Raw genomic sequence first — 22,465 nt, 5'->3', positions numbered from 1 at the left:
TTATCCTCAGGACTGAGGAAAGGATTTTGATGGAAGTTATCAAGCTTGCCCATTGACAAAATGCACCAAATCTTCTGAGAGTTGTGTTGCTGTACGACTAGCAGAGTAGGTGGACTTGCTGTGGAGAGATGTGTCTAGTATGGGGTTAATTCATGTTAAAGATTATCATGGTGACCTCTAGGACTCTCTTATGATTTCTCCAGTTGATGTATAAGGCTGTAGCTTGTCTTCCCCCTTGCCCCACCCCCACTTTATTTCCTTTCTGTATTGGAACAAGCCTTAGCAATGAGTTGAATTTTATGTAGCACATCTAAACTTGGTTCACTATCAGAAGCAACTAGAAGAAATTACTGAGACTGTATATGCTCTTTGAAAAAGCTCACTTGCTGTTTGCCAGAAGCAAGTGGAACTGTGCACCTTTTCTTCCTCACCACCTCTGTTCTTTCAAGGGGTGGTAGCCCTGTCTCAGATAAAGTACTTGGCACAGAGATACTTTTGTCATTCCAGGATTGATGCTAGAATGTATTCTTAATTCAAAGACCATTCACCTGGTGCAGAACACGGTCTTTCTGTTGAGCTGCATTCATCTTGCATGTGATTCCAGTGCTGGTGTTGACTTTCACCTCTGTCCAGGAATAGTTCAAAATTTTGCTTTTTAGAGATGAAGTCCTCTTTTGGGTTCAGATTCTGATTGTTAAAGAAGCAACTTTTTTCCCCATGTGACTGAATGGCAGTTGTTGACAAAGTGAAACATTTCCATTTCTAGATCTTGATATAAATTAGAGCGATTTAAAACCAAAATGTTTTCAGAGGCATTTCCTTGATTTTAAAACTTAACCTCCCTTCGCTCATGGCAGAGTGTGAGTCTCTTGGCTCTCTTAGGCTATATTCTGAATCTGTGTAATGAAACTAACACCAGGCATTACTATAAACAGTCTGCATTTCTCTAGAGCTATATAGACATTAATTAGTGCTGTTTCTATTCCAAAGAGTTTCTGCTGTGTGAGATAATCAGAGAGTAGATTGCAGATCCAATGGGGAATGATACAGAACAACTGAACACTTCCTTGTCCAGTGAACCAAGATGCTGTGCTGAATTATTTTACTGGAGAAGCCAGGGATTTTTCCCTGATACTAAGCATCCCATGAAAACAGTTTTTTAGAACTCCACATTCTAAATTTCCCTAGCAATTTAGGATGAGAATGCTCCCTGTGCATATGAGCCAAGGTTAAATGAGCACAGCTGGATTCTGGATTGGAAGCATGCATTTGGTAGGTTACATGGACAAATCGTTCACACACAGAACAGGCTTGTTGGACTGAAAACTTGGAAAGTACTTTGAGCATGCTACAGCATAGAAATGTTAAGCCAATGTATAAAACAGAAACACCTGAGCACCTGTTAAAATGTCTTGGTATTAAAGGCAGTAAAATGCTTTATATATGTGAAGTTTTTAATATCTTTAGCTGTTTTGACTTCAGTGTTCATGCAGTGGTGTTGCTTCTCGTGGAACGGTGAGAATGAGCCCAGTTGTGGAGATTTCTGAGCCCAGATGTGGAGATGTCTGCTACCTCCTTAAATTTGGCTGCACAATTTTGGTTGATGTTTGGTGTGTTGGGAGGGGTGGTAGTGGGGTGGGTGTGTGTGTTGTTTTGGTTTGGTTTTCCCCCTCCACACTGGCCATGATCCTTCCATCCTCACATTTAGCTTTTCTCCCTAGCTGTGACTTGTTGCCTTGACATGGCATGAGCCTGTCCCTAAGCACAAGCAGGATCATATTTGGCTAGAATCCACACTGGGTTCCAAAACTGGAGTCTTATGGCTAAAAATGCTGGGTTTCCTGGCATTTGTGGGTCCAAGCCATAGGAAGGCTGATTGTCCTGGAGGATTGTGAATGAATAAAGCTTCTTGAGATGGTGTGAAGGGTATCTGGCCCCAGAGGTGGCATGGTGTAGTGTGACAGACTTGATTACTACCTCTAGATTTTTCTTTTCCTCATAGTACCTGAGCTGCTATGAATCAGACCATAACATGTAGTAAATTGACCATCGCAGGCTACCCTGTCCCTACTTGTCAATCAAAGCCTTTAAACGCCTACTGCAGGCATGCCTTCTGGAATCAGGTAACAGATCAATAGGACAAGGGGTAATGGTTTTAAACCAAAGGAGGGTAGATTCAGGCTAGATATAAGGAAGAATTTTTTTAAATTGAAGGTGATAAAACACTGGCCCAGGTTGCCCAGAGAGGTGGTAGATGTCCCATCCCTGGAAACATTCAAGACCAGGATGGATGTGCCTCTGAGCTACCTGATCTGGTTGAAGATATCCCTGCTCATTGCCTGGTGGTTGGACTAGATGACTTTTAAAGATCCCTTCCAACCCAAACTGTTCTATGATTTAAAAGAAAAATGAAGTCTGCTTCAGTTTCTTTAGAAATGGTTTTCTTTACCTCTGGACTGACTGCTAGTGTGAAGTTGGTAAATGGACATGGAATCCTCTTGCACCCCCCAAATGCCAGGAGCAAGTATTTAGAGGTTAAGGATTTCAGTCCATGAATACCTAATAGTCTACTTGACCTTTACAGCAATCCTGCAGAGTACAAGATCTTACACCTCCTCATCGTGCTTTGTGGTGCACTAATCAGCTGTTTCATGGCTGCAAGCATCGTGAAGTTGGCAATTTGTCATGAGAAGCTCTAATCATGTGTGTTATAGGAAGTTGTGAAGAATTCATAGATTATTCAGTTTGATTTTTATGTGAACTCCACTTTCAAGTTGGATTTGGGCTCATGATTTTTGGCATTCTAGATGGAGCACTGGAAGAATCAGGATTCTTCTTCAGTTGGCTTATTGGGCCACGAAAAGGATTTTTGGAAGGGTGAAGGGGAGCAGTGCCAATTAAGAAGGAAGGAGTATGAATTGTATAGGCTGGGGAAAGGATACTTCTATTTATTACTTTTATTAGCTCTGCTCATCTAACATTTGTAGCATGGTTAGTTTTTAACAACTACCATTTTACATACTACAAGGTAGTAACATAAATGTAGGGTTTATAGCTCTCTGTTCTGCCTTGAGTGACTCTAGGTTTTAAGATAAAATTGAAATTGGTTTAATTAAATAAAAGGGAAACATCATGACATTTTATTACTTTTTTTTCTAGCTCTGTGAAAGAGCCACACAGGCAGGAAGTTGGTTATAAGCTGGTTGGTAAATTTAGCAAGTATAGAAAATGCAGTGTAATTCATGAAGTAAATACAAAATTCTTGTGTCTTTCAGTTAGTCATCATAGGTGTTACATATGAAAACAGACTATTATTATGATTATTTTAAAATTGATTGGGAAGTTGTCAGTGCTCTTTTAAATGGCCAGTGTTTTTTCACAGAGATTTCTTTTCAGCCATTGTGTAGCTTATGACTTTGTAGTGAAATCTGGCCCCTAAAACTTCATGGAGACTTTGCAAATGACCTGAAAGAAGCCAGGAATACTTTTTTTTTTTTTTTAAAGAGATACAAACCAGAATTACACACATAATTAGTCATGCTTCTTCTTAAACAAGTGGAGTAACTTGTCTGTGTTTGCTTAAGTCATCTTTTCAACAGTAATTATTTAGCAAATTTCAATCAAAAATAATTAGTGCAGCATAAATTGTTTTGAAAGTTGTGGAACGTGACTGCGAAAGCCTGGACCTTTTTTGTTCTAAAAGCTTGAATCCAAAAGCAGTGCTGATGCTACTGTTACTTAGTAAATGAAACTCCTTGGGCTTGGAAGTGTAACTTGCAGTCACTGCAGAGGGACAAGAATGCAGAGCGTCTGTCCTGTAGGCTGGTAAACTGCTAGAATCACCTGGAGCAACTGGATGGGGTTTGGGGTGTGGTGGTAACTGCAGCTGCTGCTGTGGATTGAATTTTTCTAATGAATAGATGCAATTGAGCATATGATCAGGGACATTCCAGCAACCTGAATGGGCTGTACTGTACTTACTGTACTTCCTTAGAGCATAAACAGCCACTGACATTGTAATTTAGAGTGGGTTGCAGCAGTTCTAGATGAACTGTGGAACATTACACTCTTGTAACTTTTTTTTTCCCCCCTCAAGCAAACTTCTTTTCTTTGAGTAATGGTGCATTTTCTGGGTGAAAATTTCTAGACATGGTTTGTTTGGACAGCTATTTTTAAGAAAAAAATATGTTTTAAGATTTTTTACAGGATATCTACTTCCAGTAACATGCGTCATGTACTATACACTGTACAACTATGTGAATATGTGAAGTGGAAAAGTTCTTATGCTTTGTTTTTTCCAGAGGCTTTTATAAATACCTCCAATAAAACATGTACACCTCACCTGTGCCCATATGAGAACATTCCAAAGGGGAAGATCTTTGGACACTAATTATAGGGTCTTTCAAGGAACTGGAATGGTGCTTGTGGATACTGTAATGTGTCTAAGAATATCAGGCTGATCATCTTGTCCTCTGTGTTACATTGACTTCATGGAATTAACTTTGTAGAAGTGGGGTAGTCTTTGTTTTCATCCCTTCTTCTTGCAATCCAAGATTCTTTTGGTCTCTTCATCGTGGATTGCAGCCTTTTTATTCAACCCATTTGGCAAAGATTACACCTTGATTTGGGAACTACTGCTTGATTTGGGGAAAATTTGAGAATGAGGAATACAGTACTTATATCAATTTAAACAAATATTTGCACTTGTATTAAGTGAGGGAAATTCTGCTGTGCCAAATAGATCTTGGACAGAAAGTACTTTGCATGTTGAATTAATATTCTCTTTTTTCTTTTCTATATAGGGTTTTAGGTCATGCTTGTTCACATATAATCCATGTGTCATCTAGCAGTGCGTTACTGAGCAGTGTGACTTACTGCTCCAGTGATAGGATGAAGAGTGGAAGCAGATGCAATGCAAAGTTTTGGTTTGGTAACGGACAATGCATGGCTGGAGTTTTGCTTATAGTAAAGTATCTCTTGTGATGTATTTGTTAAGAGGACAAGCCTAAAAAGACAGCTTGCCTTCAAAGTGGAGGACAGCAAATTTGTAATAGCCCTGAGAAAATGAAGGAATTAATTTAATAACATTTAAAAAAATGGTCTTCTGCTTGGGTAAACTTTACCTATGTTAGAGTTCTGCTTGTCCAGCTATTTACCAAAACCTCCAAGATGAACATCTGAGTTGTCTTATGGGTGTCGTGGGTACAGGTTGTTTTGTTAATGAAAAATGACTGAAGAATGAGCTGTTAAAATTGCCTGGGTTGTTCTGTGGCAAGAGTCATTACAAGTACATTGCAGGTCAGGCGGAAATAAGTATTCTTGAGTTACAAGGAGAAAAAAAGGGGGCTTCAAATGAGGGCACTCACAGCTGAATGCAGGAGAAGGATTTTATTTTAGTAGTAGGTTTTGATAATTCAGGTCAACTGTCTCTTGTGTGTTCATTTGCCTCCCTCATTTGAAGGTAAGTTGTTCACTCTGTCATTTTTTTTTCTATGTGTTAAGAGCTTGTTGTGTAACCTTTTCCTACACTTCTTTCTTTCTAACTTCCCTTTTTGGGTTCAACCTTTTTCTCATTTCTGAGATATTTCCAGTATCATCGAGTGTTCTTCCATCGAGGCATGTGAGGGACTGATTTCTCACCAATATGCTTGACATTAGTCCATTAAGTCATTTCAGTTTTCAGCTGCTGCAGAAAAGTTAGTCATAGCTTTCCAGGTTCTGAAAGCCCGAGGCGAGGAGCACATCTGAGCTGATACCTGCTGACACCTCTGTCTTCTATCTCATTCTCTTGTCTTCAGTCTGCCTATGTTGCTGTCACTTCTTCATGACACTCTCTTAGTGAATCTACTTAAATCCTGTGTTATGATGCAGTTCCTGCGATGTATTTGGGAAGATGCTCTTGGCTTTGTGTAAGCGTAGGTTAGAGTATGCTCTTGTCCTGCAGAAGGCAGGAAGATAATTTCCTTTACATTTTCACGGTGGTGGGAAGTATTCCTTGGCAGCTGGAGGTGATTTCATGTGCTCCTTCACATGACAAGATGTGGCTTCTTGGCAGCTGGGCAGTAATATGGCATTGAATAAGACTGCAGTATGTTTTAGTCTCTGCCCTTTATTATCATTAGTCTCTTCAAACTATTGAATAACTTGTAACTTGGTAGTAGGATGATTGAAATGACAGAACAGTAATCAGATGCCAGACTTCAGCTGTAAATAAATGTGAATCTTATTTTAAACTAATGCTTTCCTATTCCTCATGTCCCAAAATCATTCTAGAAGCTTGGGAGTTAATATAAAAGTCTATACTGCTGTAACAGAGTGTAAGATTAACTTGCATTGGATACTTGAATTGTATTTATTAAAATCTGATCTTCAGGAGAAGGTTGAGCTATGGATTTTTTTCTTTTTTATTAAAAGGAAACAGTTTCATTGCAGTCACTGAATATTCTGCATAAGCATTAACTTCAGTCTCTGAATAAAAAAGCCCTTGTGACCAAAAGTAAAGATTGCCATTATCATAACAGGAAGTTGATATCACAATAGTAGTGGGGTGTAGCTGTTCCTTTTGCATTTTTTGGTTTTTGTTGTTCTCAGCCAAAATATCTACTGTTCTTTTCAGCTTCTATCTGAGAGGAACCAATGTGATTTTATGCTGAGACTGAAAATTAGCATTTCCGTTTGGGGGTGGGTTGTTTTTTTTTTTGGTTGAGTTTGTGTGGTTTTTTCTTTCTCAAAAAATGGAATGGTGCTTTTAAATTTAGATTTCAGTAGAGTACTGGATGCAAGGCTTTTGCATGCTGCAGTCTTTAGAGATAAACCAAGATGTGCATTTAGAACTCATTTAATTCAGTCTAGGAATGCTTTTCTGATAGTTGCCAAACTAAATAAGAGCTTACGTTAAAGCTACTGATTGAGTATCAATAGAATGCAAATAAAAGCCTGTGACTACTTCTCATGTGATGTATAGGTATGTGCCATATTGTGTGGAGTGCCTTTTTTTTTCTTTTTCCCCCCTAAAGCATGACTGAATATACATAGGGTAACTTACAGTGTAGTCCTTTTTCCTCACTTTTTTTTTTTCTTGCTGTACCCACAGGAAAAAATATTTTACAGACATTTTAAAGTTACTTGATCAGCAGAACTGAAACTAAGTTAATGGAAACTAAAAAAAAAAAAGGGGTGGGGGTGGAATTTCATATGTATCCTGTGCAGAAATAATAATACTGCCACCAGATAAATGAGTTTATAGTAATTTAAATTACAAGAATGTAGCCAGGCATTCAGTTGCATAATATAATCTGCTAAACCAAAGGGAACTAAACTACCTTTTCTTCCATTTTATAAGTAAAATATAATTGCCAGATATTGTCGTATTTGCCCAAGGGCAGAACGAAGTTACTGTGACTGCATTTTCTGAAAGCATGGTGGTATTACAACTGTGTGTCTGTTTTCTGGAAATGCTCAAGATGCTGGCTGGATCCTTACCAGACTGCTGTTGGAAGGAGAAACAGTGACCAGCATAGTCATGCCCAGGAGGCAGGGACAGAGGATCACATCAGTGTTGCTCTGAAGGTGAATGGTTATGTGCTACAAAGTGCAGCAGAAGTGGTTTTTGGTTGTGAGGTTGATTATGCCACTCTTGAGCAGGTCACAGCTTGTTGATGCTCCCTTGGTCACAGCATTCAAACCTTGCTCAGCCCGTGTCTCGTGTGTGTTGTCTGCGTGTCTCCACATTCTACTATAAATCAGGCTCCAGTACATATATTCTTTGTTCCTTGGGTACCAGCTGTTTCTGTGACTTGCAAATGCACGTATGCAACACTATCTAAAATTGGTGAGGAGAGGCATGAAAGAGACCTTCAAGTCCAGTTTTCATCGTGATGGCAGCTGCTGTTTTTCTCATCTGTTGGGTATGCTCATTAATTCCTCACTATTGCCTTTTTTGTTTGTTTTCTAAAAAAGTCTGTCTTAACAAACAGCTGGGCAGGCCCAGGTTTTCCTTTATTTGACTTAGGAAAGAATTCTGGCTGGATTGCAGGCTGCCTCACTATGGATATAGCTACTCTAAATGTTTTACAACCAAGTACTGCTGGAACACCCACAGTTCGAACTAGTACAGTCTAGGAAGGACAGACACTCTGTCTGTTTGCTTAAAGCTACAGATGTTTGTGTTAATTTGGGCCTTATTCTTACCTAAGTCATGTGTACAGTGTGTAAAATACATTCTGCTTTTTTCACTCTTTCTGCTCATGTTCATAACACAAGTGTGAGTATAGCTTAGATCTGACATTTTTATGTTGCTTGGAGCTGAAGCCTTGAGTGGAAAATGCTGATCCTTATTTTTAGGTTTTCATAATTTCCTAGCTTTTCAGAAAAAGAAGTAACATTAAATATTAAAATGCCTCTGATTACCAAAATAGAGGCTGAAGTTTCTGTGGCATTGTGGTCTTTGGCTTTATCCTACCATAGCAGCAGCAGGCTTGTGTTGTCCAGACTTGAGAGGGATCCCAATTTCCCATCTTCAGAAGATGCATAAATAAAGCCTGGTGCAAGTCTACTGATCAAACTCTTGCTGTCCGTTTGCTCTGCACATCTGTTGGCCACCCAAAACATCGTTGCTGCCAGAGTATTTTCAACTTCATGTTACTTGGCAGCTGATGTGGTTTCTGCTGAGGTGGTCCTGTCAGCTCTGATCTTGATGGGGTCTCCCAGCTATGGTTGCAGCACAGCAAAACTGGTTTTGTTCCGATGGTCCTGTTCTGCCATCTGGAATGTCACTGACAGTCCACAAGAAACTTCTTGTATACAAATGGACACATAGCAATTAGGTTTCGCCCCAGAGATGCACATGTGCACATATGTATTATGATGACTGAAGTGCTTGCATGGTACCAGTTGCTTGTGAAGAACTTAATCTGTAGGATTTGGTACTGCACTGAAGATTTCTTTCTTGGTCTAAGTAACTGAGAGTCTAATATTTGAGGCCGTGTTCTACTTATCTGCAGTGTAAGAGATGGATTTTTTCCCTGATGAGAAACTTGTACTCTTCATTTTAACTGCATCCAAGCAATTAAAAATATTTGCCCAGGGAAGCAAGGGATGAAGAGAACAGGAGAGGATATGAAAATACTTTAAAAATTTCTAGGTCAGTTAATTTGGCTGAAGCCAAATAAAGCTCTGTACCTGTAACTTTGTCAGGTAGGTAATGGCTATGGCAGGGACAGCCTATGAAAATAACTATGCTCTGTGCGGCTTTAATTGTTATCAGTGTATGTGTGCGTGTGTGAAAATTCCTGACACACATTTTCTTGTACACATTTAAAGAAATATAAATGCAATGTAAATAGTAAAATGTTGAGATTTAAGTTTAGATTGCCTGAATGACCAAGCATTTTGCAACTGTTTTCTGTGTCCATCATTATGCTAATGCATGATTTGTAAATTATTTCAGCCGAAGTATGCAAAGATACAGTGTGTTACTCTTCACACATACAAAATTCTAGAAAGAAGACTGCTGATCTAGGTGATAATAGCTGTTCTTGGGCTTCAAAGAGATTGACTTCATAGCTAGCAGTGTAAAATTACTCCTGTGTCTTTATAAGGTTAGGTTTGGATTTTATCCACCATTTATGAATCTGTTGGATATAGGTTGTTTCAAAACAGAAGAAAATGTCAGCACAGACTTAAAGATCATAGTTGCTGCTCTGCAGCTTCCTTCTCTCCCTGTTCATTTTGTTCTTCCACTGTACCAACTCTGAACTATCTTCAAGGCTCTTTAAATCTATACCTTACTTTACCTGTTGTCTTGTTGCCTTGTTTTCTCTGCTCCATTGGTTTGAATGACAACACTTCCTATGTGCTTTTCTCCATGTGCTTCTGAATACCGTAAAATAATTATTTTTTTTTTAATAATTGCAAACTATAAAGAACTCTTTCATAGATTTCAACCTTATTTTTTAGATTTGATGTGACATCCTAAAGAATTATAGATGCAACTGTAATGTGACATTCACAGCACACTCCGTATATTTTAATTTCTTCATCTTCCATTCAGAATCAGGACTCCATAGCCTGTGCTTAAACTAGCCACCTGTCCTACTTGTGCTTTCCTTCTGGCTTTGCTGCAGTCACTCGGTTCATTCCACCTTCCTGCCAGATGTCAGCTGGATAAAAGTGCATAAAATAAAATTTAATCAATGTAACTGGAACCTTGGAAATATTAATATGTGCAGGGTATCCTGGCCTGCAAAACAAAACAAATCTCTGACTGTCCTAATTTAAAATATAAAAAGTTGTGGCCATATGATGGAGACATAGAGACAAGACAAATTCACTCCATATTGGGCTGGTTTTGCCCTGGCTCCAAGAAGTGCCGAATAATTGTCTCCAGAGATGCGTGTTGCACCTTGCTGGGGCCTGTTTCTTCTGATTGTCCTGCATGGTTTCTTGATTGTACTTTTAATTGATCCCCTGATTGCCTGTGTAATGTGTGCTGCCCAGACATGGGAATGACCACCTGGCTGTGTGCTGGAGCAGGGTGGAACTCCTCTTTTTCAAGTGCTCCAGCATTTGCTGTGCTGGAAACTCACTTCCAGTTCTTTCCTGTGATCATTTCTTGCACCTTGGCCACCCCTCCCATTCTGAAAATGTTTTTTATTATGTTCTCTAATGCTATCATTAAGTTAATTGAGTGCTTTCTTGAAGGTATGTTATGAAGAACCTGTGAAACACGTGTGTGATGTTGCGGTCATGCAAATGATGGAGTGAAGATGTTGGTGCAGTGCTCAACAATGCAAATCAAAGACCTAGAGCCTAGAGGGACTTTACAAGTGGGTAAAAGTCATCAGTTTCTGTCAGGGCATGTGGCGAGCCAGCTCCCCATACTACAGAAGCAGGACCTCACTGGGAAGTGCCAGCAAATTCAAAAGCAAACCACAAAAATTCTCATTTGCGTTGGTGTGCGTACCCCCACCCCCTCTTTCTCTGTTTACTGACAAAAGTGAACCTTCAGAGATTTTAGCCACATGAAAGTAACCTACAAAAGGTATTTTTCAGTACTGCGTTGGTGCTATAAAACCTTCTGTAACAAATCAGTTCCACTTTTCCAGGAACTTCCCTGTGGTTTGTAAGCGTTAGAAACTTCTGGAGGTTGAGAACTTGCTGTTGCAGGCCCTACTCTGCACTTAGACAGAAATGGGTGCTCAGATTTACTGCCAGGGAGAAGCTGTTGCCTCCTGAGCCTGGAACGCCTCTGCTCGGGAGGCAAGGGAGAGTCTGAGCTGCAGCATGGTCTGAGGCAGAGCTGCCTTCTCCCAGATTCCAGGGAAGGTCAGAACGTCCTGCTATGTGTTCAGCATCTCCAGGAACGCTGTTTTGGGCAAATAGCAGCACTGTCTTTAACAGGAGTTCTTGTTTTTTCTGCAAAGAGCCATTTTCTTCCTCTTGCCTTGCGCAGGAGGGTTTGTGCTCCCAAGATTACTACTGTCTGCTGGAGTATTAACTCAGTCATTACCCTGCCCTAAATTGGCCAAACAACAGCCGCCATAGCATTAGGACAGCATCTAGCAGAGACCAGTTATTTTACTTTCATCTATGCCTAAAGCTTCCTTCTGTTCCTCTCTCCCATTACCTTGAAATACACCATTGGCCAACACCAGACAAAACACTGAGTCAAACTAGCAGGGCACCGTCAACCCTCCTTGCACACAAACCTTTGAGCTCATGGATTTGGGGAAAATCCTGCCACTAGACCACAGATCTGGTTTGTTTTGCCACACTCACATAGTAGTTTTGTGGTTTCCCAGTCTGGGAAGAGGCTCAAGGGAAGTAATTTTTACTTCCCTCCTCTTTTTTTTTTTTTTTTTTTTTTTTTTTTTTTTTTTTTTTTATGACGACTTAGCTTATGGCAGCTAATGGTTAGAGGAGGTTTAAACTCTGACAGGAAAGTGGTAGCTGACAATAGTGAGGGTAATGGGAGGCATAAGAAGGGTTAAGCCCCTGCTAAAAAGCAGGAACTGGATGTGTGAGCAGAGAGGATGATGTTTGGCATTTACTTGGGGAGAAGGGCGGTTGGGTCACAGAGCTGGTAATGCTCAGTTCAGCCATTAGAAGCAAACTGGTTGTTTTAACTGGAGGCACGTTAGTGCTAATGAAATATCTGCCTTGAAAACTGGATGTGGTTTTTGAAGACGAAAACGCTAGTGATGCACACTGAAGTGCTGTTTTGGTCTCTCGGCCTGAAGCTGCCTGCATGACCAAAGCCAGCACGTGTTCAGTGAGGGCTTGGGCATTAGCGAAGTCCTGTTCTTCAACCCTGCAGCGTGGAAGAAACAGGAGCCAGAGCCAGAACTGTTCCCTACACACCAGGGAAAGCAGCATGGGCTGCCCAGCAGTGTCCCCCAACAGTGGGTGCCTGCTGTTTGTTCTAGTTGGCAGGCACTGCAGAGAAGAGGCATCTTCCCTGACTTTCCAGCCTATTGAATTTAAAAGCTCCAGGTTGCCTTGCTTTCCTCCTCCCCACTTCCTTCTTTTCAGAGTTTTTTGTGTGCTTCCTGTCTAAAGTCATGCTTAACCCTTCATCCTGCCCAAATGCTCTCCTCACAAGGCTTAATTGCTTGTTGTAGGTAGCATGCTCCTCTGTTCTAAATGCCTGCCTTCTATGCGTGTTGCAATGGTTGTTCTTGCTTTTGGGAAAATAAAGGATTTTCTTTCAATGTAAAAATAACTTTATTTCCATGTGCGAGTAGCAATTGGGGCAGGCGTATTTCCATGTCAGCCTGGAGATGGGGGTGGATAGTGAAACCTTCTGTTCCAAAAATGGGCTGGAACCTGCAACATTTCTTGATGTGCTGAGCAAAGCTAACTGGCTTGGGGAGACGTGGGATCCCTTTTTTGGGTGCACATGCAACATGCTAGTATTCTTTTGCTATGGAGGGGAGCCAAGCATTGACATAATGAGTGCTTTACTCTGTTAAATACTTACATTAGTTCTACAGTTTTCTCATAATCATGTTCTTTTGGTAATTGCAGGCATGGGTTTTGAATAAAAAATTACAAAGGCAAGTTTCTTAGGATATAGTCTTTAACTACAAGTGCTTAGGGTATGTGAGTACTGTAGAAGGGATGCTTCCAGGAGCAGTCTGTATTGTTCCACAGGATTGTGCTCAGTTGGGTACTGAGTGAATTAACAGTAAATGTGCAAATCTTGGATAGTATTGCCCTATACTTGTTTAGATAGTCCAGCTGTACTTTGGATTTTGTTCTCTGTCTTGTGAATCTTCGGGCTCATTTCCATGTATTTCTAGATTTATATGAACATGATGTGGATCTTTTTCATCTTTGCATTTTGCTAGTTAATATTTTTACTTCCTTCAGACATATTTTGGAGGTCTCTTTAGGGCTTTAAAAACTATTCAGCTTGAATTTTCCCTTTATATTGACTAAAGTCACTACAGAAGTAAGAAAAAAAGCACAGAAGGGGAATTACAGGCAGCATTAAAAATGTTCCTTCAGAACAGAAAAGCAGATTTAATGTGAATTAAAAACTCAGCTCTGTTTCAGAGTTGAAAAAGCTCTTTTATTCACCAGAGGACTGTTAAAGCTAGTCATTTTTGGCATAGTATTGGTCAGGGAAGCGTGACAAAGTGCAGTGGAATGCACTGAGCTGCAATCCAGCTTGTAGTGGTATATGACTTCAGTATATGGAGCATTGCAGGAAGTGCTGGGGGGGGTTGGGAGGCATTTTCATTTCATCAGCTACTGAGTAACAGTGTTCTCCTTCCTCAGACCCCACCTGTGACAACAGAGGGTCCCTTGGATGCTTGGGTCTGAAGACAAAATGTGAAGAGCCTGCACAATCTGAGTTTCTGGTAGAACTTGGCTCTGTTCTCTGAGTGCTGCTGGGCAGAGTGCAGTGAGATGAAAAAACTGGGAAGAGTAGTGTGTTTGGGATCACAAATCAGCTATGCGTATCTGGATACCTAGACTGGGACCATATCTTCAGCCCCACCATGCTGGAAGATGAAGATTGTTGGGCTGAAATTCTGTCCTCACTGAAACCAACAGTAAAATACCTGTTGATTTAATCAGGCCAGAACTTTGCTGCTTATTTCGGGCAGCAAGAGAGTCCTCCTCAGTACGCACACATGCTAAGTCCATTTACTTAAACTTAAGTTTTGGCACAGATTTTGGCTTTAAATGGAAATATTTTCAAATCCATTTAATATCAGTAGCTTGGATTTCAGATTACATGGATGGTTAAATGCAGCTATATGTGACAATAACTAGTTAAGATATTCCTGTAATTTAAAGCATACCGGGTATTTTCCTTCTTCCTTTTCTAAAGCATGTTTGTTTCTACAGAGTTTTTCAAACGTTTGTAATGACATTATAAGAAAACATGATGGAAAAAAGTTGGTGTTGTATGGATCGTGTTGCAGGTGAAAATTGCTAACAAGACTTTTACTGTTCACCTTGTGTTTCACATTTGCATTGTTCCATTATGGTTATCGAATACAAAGCCACTGTTACGTTGGCATTGCAGTAAAGCTGTGTGTTGCAACATCATTGCAAAAAATGAGGTCTCTACCCAGAAAACATTACAACCTGAATTGATGCTTCTAGGGTGGGATAATGATATTTAGTGTTTTTATTGTTCTCATAGATATGTCTGTCATTCTTACTGTCTGCTTACTTGATGCTTTTCAAGAGGAGAGTTTGAGGTTATGTTGAAAATGTGGGTAAATGATCAGAGCAGGAGTAAATAAGTAGTCACCTGGTGGGATGTCCCAACCTGTACGTTTCAGGTTAGAAAGAATGCAGAAGTTGCTTGGCAGATTGCTTAGATGGGAACTTTATAATACTTACTGAAAGCTCATTTGGCACTTAGCCTACATTCTAAATAAAATCTATATCCTATCGGATATTACATTGGTGCTTCTACTCTAGATTCTTAGCTCTCTCCTTTTACAGAGAGGAGCTGAATGTTGAAAACTATTAAAATTGATATACAAGAAGCATTATAGTCATTCAAATAACGATGTGCATATGGAACTACTATGACTGTTTTCTTCACATGGCAGTATTTCAGATAGTTCCAGCATCTCAGATATCGCATGTTCTGGAACATAAACCCTAGAAGTTTCAGTTCGAAAAAAAAAAAGCTCAATTAAGGTTTTTGTACATATTTCTATACATTTCTATATATATACACACAAACATACTTTTTAGCTTGTTTATCATTGGCCTCTGTGGTTAGTCTCTGAAGGTAGTGGCAGATACTGAAAAGTTTGATGAAAAATAATTAATCATAATGTTGACACTTTTAAGATCTGATGGATGCCTTACAGAAAAGGAATAGGGAGTTGCAATGCCTGTTACAGGCGGTCGATGTTGACCTTGGAAGCAGCGTGCCTGCTTGAACACTGCTGTTCAGGAATCATTGTATCTGTAATTCTGCATTTCACAGCATTATCCAGGGCGCTGTGCACACAGACAGGAGCCCAAGTAAGATGCACATGCAGTAGAAGCGAGGAAAGAGCATTTCTCTGGATATACATATATATATATATATGTGTATGTATATATATATATGTATAGATATATATAGATATATATAGATATATATAGATATAGTTGCTCAGAGTTTGCTGGGGTACCGTGAACTTGATTATCAAAAACCAGACTGTTTCTGTGTATCATTACCATGGAGGCTTAGCTTTGTTTTGGGCTTGGCATGCTCAAGGAGTACGAACACAGATGTTCCCGTGAACCTGCGGTGCAGTGTGATGCAATGGCATCTGTTCAACAGGACTTGGCAATGTGCACACAGGTTAGAAACCAGTAGGAGTACTGTCTCCACCCAGTTCTCATGGGGGGAATTTAGGAATTTGCAACTTGATTGCCTAACCAAACATATATCCTTACCTTTGGCAGTTTTGTCGAACAGGTGCGTAGAAACTATATTTTTAAAAATTCATCCAGAAACTGAGATGTTCACCAGTGTGCTACTGCACGTTGTTGAGTCTTAAGTTTCTGGCATGCTGTATCATGAAGCCTCTCAGGCCATGTAGCATTGTGCTCATTATTGCTAATGTTATCCTGTCAAAGCACTGGCCAGGTTTTGTTCTGCATCTGAAATATTCAAGAAGGATTTTGCCCAGCATGATTTTGCTGTAGACCTCACTTTTAAGAATATCTTTTCTCAAGGAAGAAAAATGATTACTTGTCTCTTATTAGTTTCTTAATATTTTGTACCGTTAAAGGTCTTGGAAGAAATGTGCTGTCTCTGAATAGTATTCATGCAACTGAGCATGTGGTGTAGTAATAATAATAATAATAATAATAATAATAATAATGAAGCCTGAAAAACAATTTCCATTTGTCCTTCTGTCAAGTGTTAGGGCTTGAGAGCATTGGAAGACAACAATCTCCTAAAAGTTTGAGTAAAGGCTTGAAGGAGGCAGTTGAGGAATGTTGATCCACTGCCAGCATTACTGGGAACTATTAAGCAAATGTGTCAACACTGAGTGACTTGCTCAGGAGAACAGTTTCTTTATCTACTTGAGCCTTCTCAAGCTTCTTGAGGCTTCAACGGTGGAGGAAATATGAGGGGAATCATGTCCTCTGCTCTGCTTTCCTCTCTCTCCTTTGTTTCAGTCTAATCACGTTCAGAATTCTTTAGAGTTCAAAATACAGTATTTTCCTAAGAAATATGGTTGTTATGGAATAAGTCCAATATTTTCTGGAGTCAGTGTTACTGGGTTTTTATTGGCTTGATACAGTGAGATTTTTTTTTTTCTTCCTCCCGTGGTTTAAAATTACTTGTCTAACATGTTGATTTATAGCCTGTCATGTAAGACTGTTTCCCCTTGGCTGTATCTTTTTAAGATGATCAGATGTATTTCTGAAAAATGTCCTGTTGTTGCCGTGAAATATTAGGTGATAACTGGACAAGTAAGAGAGGGATTAGCTTGTTAAACCTAATACAGCACCAACACACAAAATAATGCAATTAAGAACTTTTTTAAGGCAGCAAAGAGGAAAAATAAAAAGTAAAAACTTATGGTCTTGAGATATGAGATATTCCATTCACCTGGGAAGTTTGTAGCTTGATGTGAAGGAAAGAGAGGAGCTTCCTGGGCTGGGGCTCCAGGAGAGCAGGTTTTGGTGGTGCTGCCAGAGCTGCCCATCTTCCTGCTGCTTCCTCCCAGGTTCGTTCCCGCAAGCTGTGCCAGCACAGCACTTGTGGAGCTGAGCAGTGACTGATCAGGGAACTGATCCAGGTTAAAAATAACTCTTTGGGGTTGGTGGGAGGGACCCAAGCACAATTGCAGGGTACAGCAGGGGGCATAGAATGGAGCGGAGAAGTTGAGAGTGGCGGCAGCTGCCTTGGCTATCAACCACCATCAGAGGAAATACCGAAAGCTCAGCCTGTGCTCATGTGGTCTCCTCCTTCCAGCTGTGCTCCAGACACAGCCATCTGCTCAGTGCTGTCTCTTCTTGCTTCTCCTCTCACCCAGGTCTTACTGCCCCAGCTGAGCTGCTGCTGGAGTTAACCCTAGTTCACTTGGGTCAAAATGAGCCGAGTTAGCTTCAATAGCTAAATCATAGATCTGTACTAATCCACCTGTCTCTGTCAGAGAGCAAAACCACAGTGTGGTCAGGCAAGAAGGAAGCACATGATACCTTGGGCACAGGCAGCCAGGAACAAGGTTGGAGTAGTTTTCTGCTGACGCACTCGCAGCTGGAAGATAATATGTGAATACTAAGTTATGAATGCTGAATGTAGTGATATGGTCAGTTTTTGTGTTGCTGCAGCTGATTTCATTGATGACTAATGGCAGGTTCGTAAGGAGATATTAATGATAAGGGGATGGCATTGAGGAGGATCTTACAAGAGGATTTATTTTCTTACAACAACCTAAAGTACCTTTAGGTGCCTTTGCACCTAAATGGAGCAGAGCAAGATAGATGATTCTTCAGTACTGTGTGTCTTGACTATTAAAGTGTACCGCTTGGCCAGTAGCCCACAGAAGTAACGTTGAAGTGAACTGAGTAAAGATACTGCCAAGGAAATACCAGATTAAAAAAAGGACCATTTAAGAGAGATATTGTGGAAACCTAGAAAGCAATGTTTTTATACATTCAAAAGATAGTTCTGAAAAGAATTATGCAATAAATCAAAGCTGGATGACTGTATTCCTTTCAGGTGTTCTGTTCAATATTATCTAATTTTTTCCCCCTGTTCTTCCATGTTTAACTCGACTTGGGAGTCTGCTTAGGACATCAATCAAAGTGTGTGTTACCAACTGGCTTTATTTATTTATCTATGTATTACACTTCTCTATTCTCACTGAGCACGGAAAAAGCAGTTGCATGAAGCATTACTGTGGAGCAGCAACAGTCTTTCATTTTCTTCCTGCTCTTGGTCAGTTTTGGGGACCCCAGTGGGCATTTCTCTCTGCCCCAGTAGCTCCTGAGCTGAGGAAGATGCAGCTGCTCTCTTGGGGGAATTGTTTGCCTCTCCGTGGAATCTTGTCCCGGTCAGCTATGTGCTAAGAATGTGAATAATTTTGCTGCGGCTGCTTTACATGTAAAAAGCCTGACCTTAAGATATCTTATCCAGCTGGGTTTTTTTCTTTCTCTTTTTCTTTTGGCCTTTAGCGCTGGTGTAGTTCAGAGTTTTTATCTTGCAACTTCAGAAAGCTGCAGTGACTAGGAAATGTATAAAGCATTTGGTACAAAGGGATATTTTTGTAGTCTTAGAAACCATTAAGCATCAATCGGTGGTGTTTAGCAATTCTTACTTTTGGACCTGTAGTTATACACATGTATTTGATTGAATTAATGAAACTAAGCGCTGCATGGATACTTCTGGAAAATGTCTGAGATCCCTAGTGCTGCAGAGTTTGAGTGTATTTTATTACAAGGTTGAACATGCTGATTTTTAAAATGATAAGCGCTGAATGCCTTTTTCATGTTTTAGAATGAGAATTTTTTTAAGAGGTAGCATCACAATTAATAAACGAAATTCAAAAATTGCCAGCAAATTAAAAAAAAAAGTTATATGTAAAAGTTCTACATCTTCCTTTTCTTTGAAGAATAAATATACCAAGTTGTCTTGCCCAGCACACTTGCATTCTGGGGATGTGTGTATATGTATCTGTACTGAAAAATAGTAGGACTCTCAAGAGAAAACCCAGATGTTTCTTCAGTCATGTGAGGCATCCTGTGTTGGACTGTGAGGCTGAGAGAGAAGTAGCCTTCATTTGTTTCACAATACTGTATTTCTTGGTTTTGTGGGTTTGTTTTGTTTGTTTTTTCTTTTTGGCTGTGCATTACTGCTTGATGTCAGTTGGGGTCCCATTGTGGTATAAAGCCTCAAAGGAGACAACGGTTCAGTGGTAATGCATTCTAACCAGATATCTTGGAGGTTTCATAGTTCTATTAAAGTATTCCCCAAAGAAAAAATGAGGGGAACAAATCTTTCCTAAAGTTCTAGAAGGCCGTATCAGGAATATGCTTGAACCTTGTTTGGAAAATTATGTTAGTATTTGACCTTGAATATGAATGGGTGACTTAATTTTACTCTCTTTACTTGAATTTTTCTTGCCATGGAGGAGAGGTTTTAAAACAACACTTGATAGTTCTAGTGGTCTAAAACTGGAAAAAAACCCCCACATATTAACTTAAAAGTAAAGGGAGAGGAGTATCACTCTTTAAATGTTAAAATCTTGTGAAATATAAGACAACTTATAATGCCTGAAGTAGGAAGCACTCATATAAATGACAGAGGTGCTGTTAACAGAGATAGATGAAAAATTCAATTTGCAGAGTTAATATGGAGAAATGCAGAAAACATTACTAAAGCATTGCAGATTTGCAGGGCTGTGTGACTTTGTGGGGAACAGCTGACTTTGCCAGCGCATAAAGCTCTTCCAGTCTTTGACACAGTTCTTTTCTGTGCTTTGGGGCTTTATTCCTGGACAAGAAACCTCATAACTCATCTTGCTGAATCGGAACACCCAGTTTGCAAGTCCCTTTTATCCAGTTTGGCTAAGAAATAATTTGCAAGCTCTGTGAATATTTGTAATAATCCTCTTTTATATGTAACATAATATGTATGTATCTTTATTGTAGAAGGAAGAGTAATGGAAAGTACTCATCTTAGTGTATGTGGCCACTGAAAAGAAATGCTTTGATACACAAATAGCATTATTGTAAATGTAATGTCAGCCAAATGCATTTTTGGCTAATGTGTAAGCAATAAAATTAGCAAACACATCACTTGCTGCTAATGAAGGGGAATAAGCTCATCATGAAACCTTCACTGAACTGCTGTTCTATCCAGCTTGATTTACTTGCCCAGATAGAGTAAGAAACTACTGTCTCAAAAAATTAAAGGGGGGGGGGGGGGGAGGGTGTATGGAATGTGGGTTCTATTAGGAAGCAGTCACGCTATCATTCTGACAGCTCAGTATGTCAAAAGTGGGTCCGGAAGAGAGCAAGGGTGGCCTGCTGCTCTTGCAGCAAATGTGCCCTGGCTACTAATAAGTGTAAAATACTAAGACCACAAAACATCCCAGCTGAGAGAAAGAACCTGAAAGAACCTGATTCCAAGAGATTACTTAAAAGAGTTCATATAGTGCTTTTTAAATGGCAGCTGGCCTTTGCACAGCAAGGTATGGTTCTGCTGGAACCACCATCTTAATGTGTTCAGTCATTAAGATGCATTATGTCAGGAGTAGGTTGTGTTTTGGTTTTGTTTTTTTAAGTTTGCAGGCCTTGAGTGTAGGGCCACTCAACTGGACTCCCAGAATACAGAGTAGGGAATACCATTTTTTTTTATTCATGACTGGATTTAATGCATGAGGGTCCCAGTACATGACTGGAAATGAAGCTATACTGCAATGTCTTTCTTGAAACAACAGTGTTCTTCTGCAGCGTGGTGCACCCTTCCCTCAAGGTTGGATCCAATTCTACCTCAACTTGAAGATGCCTTCTGTGCAAGATTTTTACTGTGTTCCATGTGTACGAGTTTGGGAGATTTTAGTGGAATCAATAAATTCGTGAAGGCAGCTTGCTACAAATTTTTTGCCCAGGAACTTGTATTGGTTCTTTGCTGGCTGCTGCAGTGTTTATTAATATTCTCAAATTGGCCTTCAATACTTAGATTGATATTAATGTCAGTGCTGTTGGCCACATTTGCATGTTTCATGAGGCTGAGTCAGACAAGTGCAGAAGTGGAGTGAGGAGGAATGAATTCAGCTGAACTCTGCCCATTCTGTTGAGTGGGAAAACTTTCTGATTGTGTTGGTGAAACACACAGCACTTCTCCTGCATTCCTGAATGGTTTCCGTACACCTTCTGAAGAAGTGGCGGGAAAACACATCCTCTTTTTCTTGTCTTTTGAAACTGAATTCTGATTTTAAATGGAGTTTCTGGACTCATTACTCCTTTCTGGATGTGCATCATACCAATCCAGAGGAAGGTTTCAAACCAAATCGTGACTATTTGAAGGTTCTTGTCCCATGCGTGTCTTCCTCTTAGTTATAAGGGCTGTGACATCTGATAGTGTCTCCTAAGAGCTTTTGGCAGACCCTGTGACTCAGTGCTGCTGCTGAAATGCTCTTTGCATCAACTCAACTGCTTTACTGTTCAGATAAAGAAAGTAGAAGACAGGGAGGTGGGAGGTGTTGCATTCAAGACTTCAGCAACTGGAATCAAAACACAGAGGGTTAGTTACAAGCTCTTCACTGGTCTCAACTTCTCTGCCTTGCACAAAGGATTTGGAGTACCAGATGGGCATCTCTTGTTCTTTGAGATAGAGTTGTAAGCCTCAGAGCTCACCCAGTGTTGGGCTTGGTATGAAAAGGGGATGGCATGTTTGGTAACATGCCTAGTTCTACCAAAAAAATATAAACAGGAATGGGAAAGGGGTTTTCAGTGAACATTACAGTGAGATGATGCTACTCCTTGGTTTGGGATAACTCATTTGCTTATACTTGAGTTTGTTTTCTAGTTGCTGTCCGTTTCCTTTTCTTCAGAGTTCAAAAGCTATTGTAGGATGTTATGTTGCCTTTGTAATATTAAAAATATTGATGAATAGTGCCACGGCATGGCTTGGCTTGGCTTGACTTGTGGCAACAGGAGAAACTCTTAAGCCTTGTTGGTTAATGCAAGACATCTGGCTGTGACAGAGTACAGGTCACCACAGTGCCTGCCGGTCGGAAGGGACAGGAGGGAACTGGAGCTGAGGCTGAACCTGCTGCAGGCCATGTCCAGAGAGCGTGGGAAGTTCCCTCTTCCCGTAACGAGGGAAGTAAAATAGCACCTTTGGAAAGGAGCTGCTTACACAGTTCCCTGTGCATGCGTGTGCGTTCACACGTGTGTGAAGTAAGCAAAGCTCTTCTATACTGCTCTGTAACGTAAAACTGCTGATGCAGTAATTCATAAATGCTGTTTATAT

General features: G+C 40.1%; 1 protein-coding gene across 3 annotated transcripts in view; it reads left to right on the top strand.

The window, feature by feature from the left end:
- Positions 1-22,465, top strand: part of LATS2 (large tumor suppressor kinase 2) — a 50,104-nt gene that overhangs the window by 5,542 nt on the left and 22,097 nt on the right. The gene's annotated exons all lie outside the window — the stretch shown is intronic.

Source organism: Columba livia, chromosome 1, assembly GCF_036013475.1.
Source record: "Columba livia isolate bColLiv1 breed racing homer chromosome 1, bColLiv1.pat.W.v2, whole genome shotgun sequence".
Taxonomy (NCBI): domain Eukaryota; kingdom Metazoa; phylum Chordata; class Aves; order Columbiformes; family Columbidae; genus Columba; species Columba livia.
The sequence above is the reverse complement of the archived record's forward strand: the minus strand, read 5'-3'. Positions and strand labels throughout refer to the sequence as shown.